Raw genomic sequence first — 10,784 nt, 5'->3', positions numbered from 1 at the left:
GACAGAACTTTTCCACAACAGTAAAATTTTTCACATAATTGACATATTGTAACTTCTTGGATTTTGAAAATAAGATTTCATTTTATTGTATTGTAATAACAGATATATTTATATATAGTATAAAATTTGCCATTTTACCGTATTTATGCACAATTCAGTGGCATTAATTATATTTACATTATAGTGCTACCATTACCAACATCCATTACCAAACCTTGTTTACCATCTCCAGACAGAAATTGTTTACCTATTAAGCAATAATTCTTCATTTCCCCTTTCCCTCACCCTTGGCAATTTGTAATCTAATTTCTGTTTCTATGGGTTTGTTTATTTTAGGTATTTCATTTAAATGAAATTGCACAATATTTGTCCTTTTGCATCTGGCTTATTTCATTCAACATGATGTCTTCAAGGGTCGTCCGTGTTGTTATAGCATGTATCAGAACTTCATTTATTTTAATGGTTGAATAATAGTCTACTGTATGTATATATAAAGAGATTTTATCTTTACATGCTCATGATAAAGAATTTAAATAACTGATGAATAAAAATGAGAAGAATAAAAAGTTCTAAATCCTATCCCCCAGATTATGTTATTGCAAATAGCCTTTATATAAACATACAAATAGGAGGTTGGATAGATAGGACAGACCCACAATACTTTTTCTGAAAATCTGGGGGCCAGACAAGTTTTGAAATCTAGAATTTTTTGTATTTTGGAAATATAACAGTCTGTGTATCTTGTAACATCTCTCAGCAGGGTTCAGGGCAGTACTCCAATAATTAAATATATTAACATTTCTGCACATGAATACTCACACTAAGAAAGATTTTTAAAAGACTCCAAATAGTCTCACTTAAATTCAGGACAGATTTTGCTACCAAATGACATAAACAAACAAACAAACAACAAAGCAACTTTGCTTTCAGCTTCCTAGATTTCAGAACTGCAGATAAGGAATTGTGGGCCTGTGCTTTCATAAAATGGGGTCATACGAGACATGCTATATTTTAAGGAAATTGTACCTGTACTTGATGGCAAAAAACTGAAGTGAAATCAAAGGAATTGCTGAACTTTTTATAAATGTTTCCTTATCACATGAGATATTTTTGAAAAGTTCTTTGCAAGTCTAAGAAAAGAGAGTGAGAAGACTTCCAGGAAGATGGAGGACTAGAATGACATGGGACTGTCTTTTCTCCCAGAAAAATAGCTAGGGGACAGGCAGAAATGGCCTGGAAAAAAATGTTCTAGGGTTTAGGACACCAGGGGAAGGCTGGACACCACCTAGAAAAGAGGGGCACAGGAAAAAATCTCGACCAAAAGACCATGAGTAGAAGCTGCAGATGTGGTGCCAGCACCCTTCCCCCACCCTATGAGCAGACAACTCTGAATTCTTCAGCCTTGGGCCAGTGGCAGCAGACAGGGTCACAGGGATCCACCTCCCCTGAAAAGAGAAGAGAGGGATGCAGCTTAAAGCTGATTCAGCTTTTAGCCAACAAATTTGGTCCCCTGTGTCCCACAAGCCTTAGCAGGCCAGAAAGGCTGCATAATTGTTTGTCTTGGGACCTGGGACAGGACTAAAGAGATCCCACCCTCTCAAACACACTCCTTACTGACTGGGATTGGTTGTTGAGGATACAGATGGGAGTGGAATTATTTCCTACCTGGGAAAACGTAGGGGACTGCCAATAGAGGTTGGAGAACAGCCTCTGAAAAAGTTAGAATTGGGAGGCTCTGAATAGGCTTCAGGCAGGATCCTCTCTACCTCATTGTTGTTGTCCCTGTTGCATCAAATACATTCCAACCAGGTACTGAACTGAGAGGACTGCCAAAGATCACCATCTGCTGGCATACCAGAGAAGTGCATTAGAGGAAATTTAAAGTAAGAGAGGCTTTTTTCAGCCTTTACAGCCTCCCACCCCAAGGCACTTGGAAGTGGGTCTGCAACCCATTACTGGGTCCATGGCCCAGATTTGAGCAGCTAACAGGGACAATCCTAAAGAGCTAGAACAGGTTGGCCCAAGATCAAAGATGGCAGTAACACACAGCTTCCCACCACTAAATCCCTACAAAAGAGAGAGAAATTGAGCATAAAAGTAAACTCACCATCCTAATCAGATGTCTAGACATCAGCAAAAACTACAAGCCATACTAAGAAAATGGAAGAAATGGTCCAAGCAAAGGAAGATATCAAAGCCCCAGAAGAGACACAGTTTTGAGACAACTAAACAATGAGATTCACTCAAATTTCCAAATATCAAATTAAGGAGTTGAAAGACAATATGGCCAAGGAGTTAACAAACATTAAGAAGACACTGAATGATCACAAAGAAGAACTTGAAAACCCAAATAGAAAAATAGCAGAGCTCAGGGGAATGAAAGACATGATAGGTCAGATCAAACACACATTAGAGGAATACAACAGCAGAATCAAAATGTTAAAAGAAAGAATAAGTGATGTAGAAGACAGAACAGCTGAAATTGAAGAGAGAAAAGAATGGAAAATTTTGAGCAGGGGCTCAAGGAGTTGAATGATGATATGAAACACAACAACATAGGTGTCATGGGAGTTTCAGAAGGAGAAGAGAAGGAAAAAGGGGCAGAAAGAGTATTTGAGGAAATAATAGCTGAAAATTTCCCAACTCCTATGAAAGAAATGAACTTACATGTCCAAGAAACACAGCATACCCCAATCAGAATAAATGCAAATAGATCTACTTCAAGAAATATACTACTCAGAAAGTCAAATGCCAAAGATAAAGAGAAAATTCTGAGAGCAGCAAAGGAAAAGCAAACCATCACATACATGGGGTGTCCATTGAGACTTAGTGTGGATTCCTCATCAGAAACCATGGAGGCAAGAAGACAGGGTATGATATAATTAGGATACTGAAAGAGAGTAATTGCCCACTCATAATTCTTTATCTAGCAAAATTGTCCTTAAAATATGAAAGTGAGTTTAAAATATTCACAAATAAACAGAAACTGAACAAAAAGAATCTGCCTTTTCAGGCAGTATTAAATGAAACTTACAACACAAAAGTAAAAGACAGGAAAGAGAAACATGGAGGAGTGTGTAGAAGGCAAGAATAACAGAAAGAATAACCAAAAGAGTAAAAAGATAGTACTACATATTATGTGATTCCATTTATATAAAAGATAATTATAAATGAATTTATAAAGATGAAATTAGGTCAGTGGTTATGTAGCGCTGGGGAAGGACAGAGGGATTGAGTGTGGAGTTTTTCTTTTTGGAGTAATGAAATTGTCATAAAAAATTTTGTGGTGATCAATGCACAACATTGTGATTATACTAAAAGGAATTGATTATATACTTTGGATAGATTGTCGGGTATGTGAATATATCACAGTAAAACTGCTATAAAAAATAAATGTGGGGAAGTGGACGTGGCTGAACTGATAGAGAATCCGTCTACCATATGGAGGGTCCAGGGTTCAATCCCCAGGGCCTCCTGACCCATGTGGTGAGCTGGCCCACACACAGTGCTGATGTGCACAAGGATTGCCATGCAGGGGCACCCCCGCGTAGGGGTGCCCCATGCGCAAGGTGTGTGCCCTGCAAGGACAGCCACCCTGAGTGAAAAAACCGCACCCCGCAGGAGTGATGCCACACACACACAGAGCTGATGCAGCAAGATGATGCAACAAAAAAGAGGCGTGGATTCCCAGTGCTGCCTGATAATACAAGCAGATGCAGAAGAACACACAGCGAATGGACACAGAGCAGACAGTGGGGGAGAAGGGGAAATAAATAAAATAAATCTTTTAAAAAAATAAAAATAAAAATAAATGTGCAAGAATAACCAGATGGAAATTTTTCAGTATTGAAAACTACAAAGTGAGTATTTTTTGTTTCCAAGTATTTAAATATTCCAATAGACTTTACAATGAAATGCCCTCCTGAATATCAGCTGTTCAACAAAGTAGCTCAAACAGATTGAGCATTTTTTAAGGGAGTGGCCTGATTTCTCTAGAGATGAATCTTTAAACCAAGAACTGTCATAAAATCTGGACTGTGATTTCCATTGCTGTTGTCTCCAACATGCACCCCTTCGTACTTCAGTGCCTCTCTGCAATTTACCAGGGGCATCCACAGTAAACATTCCAATCTTTCTATATAAAATGAGTTTAAGCAAAAATTAAATAAATTTCTGGGATAGTTAAAGGGAAAAAAAAGAGACTTGCCATAAAAGGCAACTATGTACAGTCGGGGAAGCATAGAGAGATTGAGTGGTGATGATATTTTGTTCATCTGTTTTATTACTATTATTATTATTATTGAAATAATGGAAATACTCTAATAATTACTGAAGTGATAAATGCAAAACTATGTGATTATATGAACTACCATTAATTATACACTTTAGATGGATTGTATGCTTATTAATATGTATCAATAAAATTGATTTGTTTAAAAAAAGCAAAGAAGAAAATGATGGAAGTAAATAATGCATTTACAGTAATACCATGGAATGTGAATTGATTAAACTCCCCAGTCAAAAGGTATAGGCTGACAGAATGGATTAAAAAAACCATGAGCTATCCATAGCTGCCTACAAGAAACTCATCTTAAACCCAGGGATAGAAACCAGCTGAAAGTGAAAGGTTGGAAAAAGCTACTCCATGCAAACAGCAACCAAAAAAGAGCAGGGGTAGCTATATTAATATCAGACAAAACAGACCATAAATGCAAGAAAGCTATAAGAAATACAGAAGGCCATTATATATTAATAAAAGGGACAATCCACCAGGAAGAAATTATATCATAAATATCTATAAATCTAACCAGGTTGCCCCAAAATATATGAAGCAACCTCTGGCAAAACTGAAGGGAGAAATAGACATCTTTACAATCATTATTGGAGGCTTCAACACACCATTTCACATCATTAGATAGAACAACTAAACAGAAGATCAGCAAGGAAACAGAGAACTTGAACAATATGATAAACAAGTTAGATTAAACAGACATATATAGAGCATTACACCCAAACTCAGTGGGTTATACATTCTTCTCAAGTGCCATGGTTCTTTCCCCAGGATAGACCACATGTTAGGGCACAATGCAGCTCTAATAAATATAAAAAGATTAAAATTATACAAAGAACCTTCTCAGAACATAATGGAATGAAACTGGGAATCAATAATAGACAGGAAAGATGGTAAGCAGATTTGGTCCAATGGATAGGGCATCCATCTACCACATGGGAGGCCCAAGGTTCAAACCCAGGGCCTCCTGACCCATATGATGAGTTGGCCCACGCGCAGTGCTGATGCGCGCAAGGAGTGCCCTGCTACACAGGGGTGTCCCCTGCATAGAGGAGGACTATGCGCAAGGAGTATGCCCTGTAAGGAGAGTTGCCCAGCGTGAAGAAAGTGCAGCCTGCCCAGGAATGGTGCCGCACACACGGAGAGCTGATGCAGCAAGATGACACAACAAAAAGAGACACAGATTCTGGGTGCCACTGATAAGAATACAAGCGGACACAGAAGAACACACAGTGAATGGATACAGAGAGCAGATAACTTGGGGGGGGGGCATGGGGAAGGGGAGAGAAATAAATAATAAATCTTTTTTAAAATAATAATAATAGACAGGAAAGAGGTAAATTTGCAAATGTGTGGAGGCTAAACAACACACTCCTAAATAATCAGTGGGTCAAAGAAATCAAGTGGGTCAAGTGAAATCAGTAAATATATTGAGACAAATGAAAATGAGAAAACTTATCAAAACTTTCGAGATACAGCAAGGAAGTCTTGAGAGGAAAATTTATAGCTCCAAACACCTATATTAAGAAAGAAGAGGGAAGTGGATGTGGCTCAAGTGATTGGTCTTCCATCTATCATGTGGGAGGGCCCAGTTCGATCCCTCGGGCCTCCTGGTAAAGGTGTGCCTGCATGGCAAGCCAGGCCCACGCGGTGAGCCAGGCTGGAGAAGATCACATAGCAAATGAATACAGACAGCAAAAGAGCAGGTTGGGAGGTAGGGGAAGGGGTACGGGGTGGAGGGAAGGGGCAGGGGGAGGGGAAAAAAAGAAGAAAGCACTGAACCCAAAGATTTAACTGAACTAGAGAAACTAGAAAAAGAACAGCAAACCAATTCCAAAGCAGACATAAGGAAAGAAATAATAAAGATTAGAGCAGAAATAAATGATATTGAGAACAAAACAAAAACAATAGAGAAAGACAACAAACCAAAAGCTGGTTCTTTGAGAGGATCAATAAAATTGACAAACCCTTAACTAGACTAACAAAGAAAAAAAGAGAAAAGATGCAGATAAATACAATCAGAAATGAAAGGGGGAAGTTACAACTGACCCCACAGAAATAAAAAGGATAATAAGAGGATATCATGAGAAACTGTGTGTCAACAAACTAGACAACCTAGATGAAATGGACAAATTCTAGAAATGGACAAACAACTTACATTGACTCTACGTGAAATACAAGAACTCAACGAAACAGTCACATTTAAAGAGATTGAATCAAGTCATCAAAAATCTTCCAACAGAGAAAAGTCTAGGACCAGATGACTTCACAGGTGAATTCTACCAAGCATTTCAGGAATAATTAACACCAATCCTGTTTAAACTCTTCCAAAAAATGAAGAGAGAAAATTATCCAACACATTTTCTGAAGCCAACATCACTCTAATACCAAAGCAAAGATGCTACAAGAAAAGAAAATTACAGACCAATATCGCTAATGAACATAGATGCAAAAATTCTCAACAAAATAATTGCAAACAGAATCCAACAGCATATCAAAAGAATTTTACACCATGACCAAGAGAGATTTATTCCTGGTATGCAAGTGTGGTTTAACATAAGAAAACCAATTAACCTAATACAGCACATTAATATATTGAGGGGAAAAACCCACATGATCATCTAAGAATGGCGCTGCCCACACAGAGAGCTGACACAACAAGATGACACAACCAAAAGAAACACAGATTTCCAGGCCGCTGACAACAACAGAAGCGGACAAAGAAGAAAAGATGCAGCAAATGGACACAGAGAACAGACAACCGGGGTGGGGGCGGGGGTAGGGGGGAAGGGAAGAGAAATAAAAATTTAAAAATCTTTAAAAAAATAAAAAAATAAGAGCAATGTGGAAGGACTCTCACTGCCCCTATCTCACTCCCTATACAAAAATCAACTCAAAATGGATCAAAGATATAAAAGCCATGACTATAAAACTGCTAGAAGATAATGTAGGGAAACATCTTCAAGATCTTGTTGTATGTGGTGGTTTCTTGGATCTTATGCCCGAATCATAAGCAACAAAATAAAAAGTATTTAAATAGGGCCTCCTCAAAATAAAACACTTTTGCACTTCAAGACTGTCAAATGGTGACAACTCAATGGGAGAAATATCTGGAAATCACATACCCGATAAGGGTTTAATATTCATGATATATAAAAAGATGCTACAACTCAATAATAAAAAGACAAATGACCCAATCAAAAAAATGGGCAAAAGACTTGATTATAAATTTGTCCAAAGAAAAATTGTGAAAACATGAAAAATTGTTCAACATCAGTAGCAATTAGGGAAATGCAAATCAAAGCTACAATGAGATATCATTTCATACCTATTAGAATGGCCATTACTATAAAGACAGAGGGGAGTATATATAACTCAGTGATTAAGGTCCTGGGTTCAATCCCTGGTACATCCTAAAAAAAAAAAGAAAAGAAAACTACAAGACTACACATGTTGGAGAAGATGTGGAGCGATAGGAACACTTAGTCATTGTTGCTTGGAACACAGAATGGTACAGCTGCTGTTTGCAGTTTGTAAAGAAGTTCAATATAAATTTGCCATGACAATAATCTGACAATACCACTACTAGGGATATACATACCCAAAAGAACTGAGAGCAGTGACATGAACAGACATCTGCAAACCTATGTTCATAGCAGTAGTACTCACAATTGCCAAAAAATTGAAATAACCCAGGTGTCCATCAGTTGATGAATGGATAAACAAACTGTGGTGTATTCACACGATGGAATATTATGCAGCTGTAAGAAGAAATGAAGTCATGAAGCATATGACAACGTGGATAAACCTGGAGGACATTATGTTGAGTGAATCAAGCCATACAGAAAAAGACAAATATTGTATGATTGTGCTATTATGAACTACATATATGGTATAAACTGATTAAATTAATAATTGGAAAATAGAATGAGGTTAGAGAATGGAAAACTGAGTGTTAATCTGTGCAGAACTGGTAAAAAGGTTGTTAATCTTTGGAAATGAATAGAAAAGGTGAAAGCACATCACAGTATTTGTCAGTAGCAGTGCTATTACATAGGTATGACAGCGGTTGAAAGTCTAAGGTCATGTAAATTACTGGAAGGAAAGCTAAAAAGTGTAACATGGGACTGTGTAACACAGTGAAACCTCATGTGAAATATGAATGTGTTAACACTGCATATATGACTGTTCTTCTTTGAAACTGAACAAATGTGTGTTAGTGTTAACATTAAAAAGATGTTAATTTAATATCAGGCAAAAAAAAAAAAAACCCAAAAGCAAAACACAAACCACATTAAACTAAGGGAAAGACACCAGACAAAAAGTACTACATATTGTATGATTCCATTTATATAAATGTAAATATAAATCAATTTATAAAGATGGAATTAGAGTAGTGGTTATGTAGGCTGGGAAGGATAAAGGGATTGAGAGGTGACTGCCAAGGGGTGCACAGTTTTTCTTTTTGGAGTAAAGAAATTGTTCTTAAAATTTTTGTGGTGGTGAATATACAACTCTGTGATTATACTAAAAGCCACTGATTGAACACTTTGGATAAATTGTATGGTACATGAATATATCTCAATAAAACTGCTTTTTAAAAAAAGAATGAAAAAAAGAATGAAAAGAAAGAGAGAAAAACTTTAAAGGATTGGAGTCATTATGTTGAAGCCATTTCTGGCTTGTTTCCAGTACTATCAAGCTTAAGACCCTCCAAAGAGTTCGAACATCTGTTTTAATTTTTTTGGCTGCTCAAGCAAATACTATGAAATGAGTTAGGTTAAGCAACAGAAATTTGTTCACAGTTTGAGGCTGAATCAAGGCATCGTGTAGGTGATGCTTTCTTCCCAAAGACTGTGGCGTTCTGAGGCTGGTGGCTTATAATCAAGCCTTGGTCCCTCGCTTGTCACATGACAAGGCACATGGCAGGGTCTTCTAGGTTCTGTTGATGTTCAGCTCCTTGCATCCTGTGGCTTTCTCTCTCTCTCTGTCTGAATTTCATTCTGCTTATAAAGGACTCCTGTAATAGGATCAAGACCCTTCCAGATTGAGGTGGGACACACCTTAACTGAAGTAACCTTATCAAAAGGTTCTACTCACAATGGGTTCAAAGCCACAGGAACGGACAGGTTTAAGAACATGTATTTCTGGAGTACATACAGCTTCAAACCGGCACACAGTCCATTCAGCAAATGAAATGAAATTCACAGTAATATAATCTACTTGCAGAGATAATGGACAAGAATCAATATAATTCTTAATATATAGGAAAAATAAGAATTTATTATACTGTAGTATGTATTTCAAGATTTAAGTCTTTTGGCATTACTAATAAAGACATAATGAAGCAATGTGATTTTTGCCTCTATGTACAATGACCAAGTTTGGATTTAAAGGAGTGTAAAGAAGAGAAGCCATTCCATTCAAAATGAAAGAACAAAGGTTTTAGTGTCTATAGTAGACACTAGACTAAAACCTAGAGTTAAATAATAATAGAGCAGACTTTCTTGTATAAGAAATTAAGAAATAATATTAATTAAATCAGGACATGAGAAATATTAAGTGGAGAAAATGAGTACATATGCTATTATTGCAAAAGAGCTGGGCACTCTTCCTAAGGACAGTGCTATAATAATTTCTTTGTTAAGTCATGGGATGGGATAGTCTCAGAAATCTATAACCTATCTTGACATCTCAACATAGGGAAGAGGATATGGCTCAACTGATAGAGCTTCTCTCTACCATATAGGAGATCCAGGGTTCAAAGCCTGGGCCTCCTGGCCTGTGTGGTGAGCTGACCCATGTGCAATGGTGCCGTCTGCAAGGACTGTCATCCCATGCAGGTATGTCCCCCACGTAGTGGAACCCCATGTGCAAGGAGTGCACTCTGCATGGAGAGCTGCCCTGCACGAAAAAAAAAGCACAGCCCACCTGGGAGGGGCATCACATACACAGAGAGCTGATGCAGCAAGTTGACGCAACAAAAAAAGAGACACAGATCCCTGGCACGGCCACGAATGCGGACACAGAAGAACACACAGTGAACGGGCACAAGAGAGCAGACACCCGGGGGGAGGGGAGGAAGGGGAGAGAAATAAATTTTAAAAAAGATATCTCAACACGTTGAGACAAACATTTAGTCTCTGAGATCTTTGAAACCTCAAAGCTCATGTCCTTCAAGATGTGATGGGAAATAGAGGATGATTTGAGAAAAGCAGTATATAAAAGGTTACAGGGGGAAGCGGATATGACTCAAGTGATAGAGCTTCTGCCTACCATCTGGGAGGACCTGGGTTTGATCCCTGGGGGCCTCCTGGTGAAAAAGAAGAGAAAATGTGCCTGCGTGGCAAGCCAGTGCCAGTGTGAGTGCCTGCATGGTGAGCCAGTGCCCCATCGAAGTGAGTCACGCAGCAAGATGATGATGCAGCATCAAAAGAGAGACAAGGGGAGAGTCATGAAGAAGCATAGCAGAAATCAAGAACTGAGGTGGAGC

The sequence above is a fragment of the Dasypus novemcinctus genome, chromosome 8, assembly GCF_030445035.2.
Source record: "Dasypus novemcinctus isolate mDasNov1 chromosome 8, mDasNov1.1.hap2, whole genome shotgun sequence".
NCBI lineage: Eukaryota > Metazoa > Chordata > Mammalia > Cingulata > Dasypodidae > Dasypus > Dasypus novemcinctus.
The sequence above is the reverse complement of the archived record's forward strand: the minus strand, read 5'-3'. Positions refer to the sequence as shown.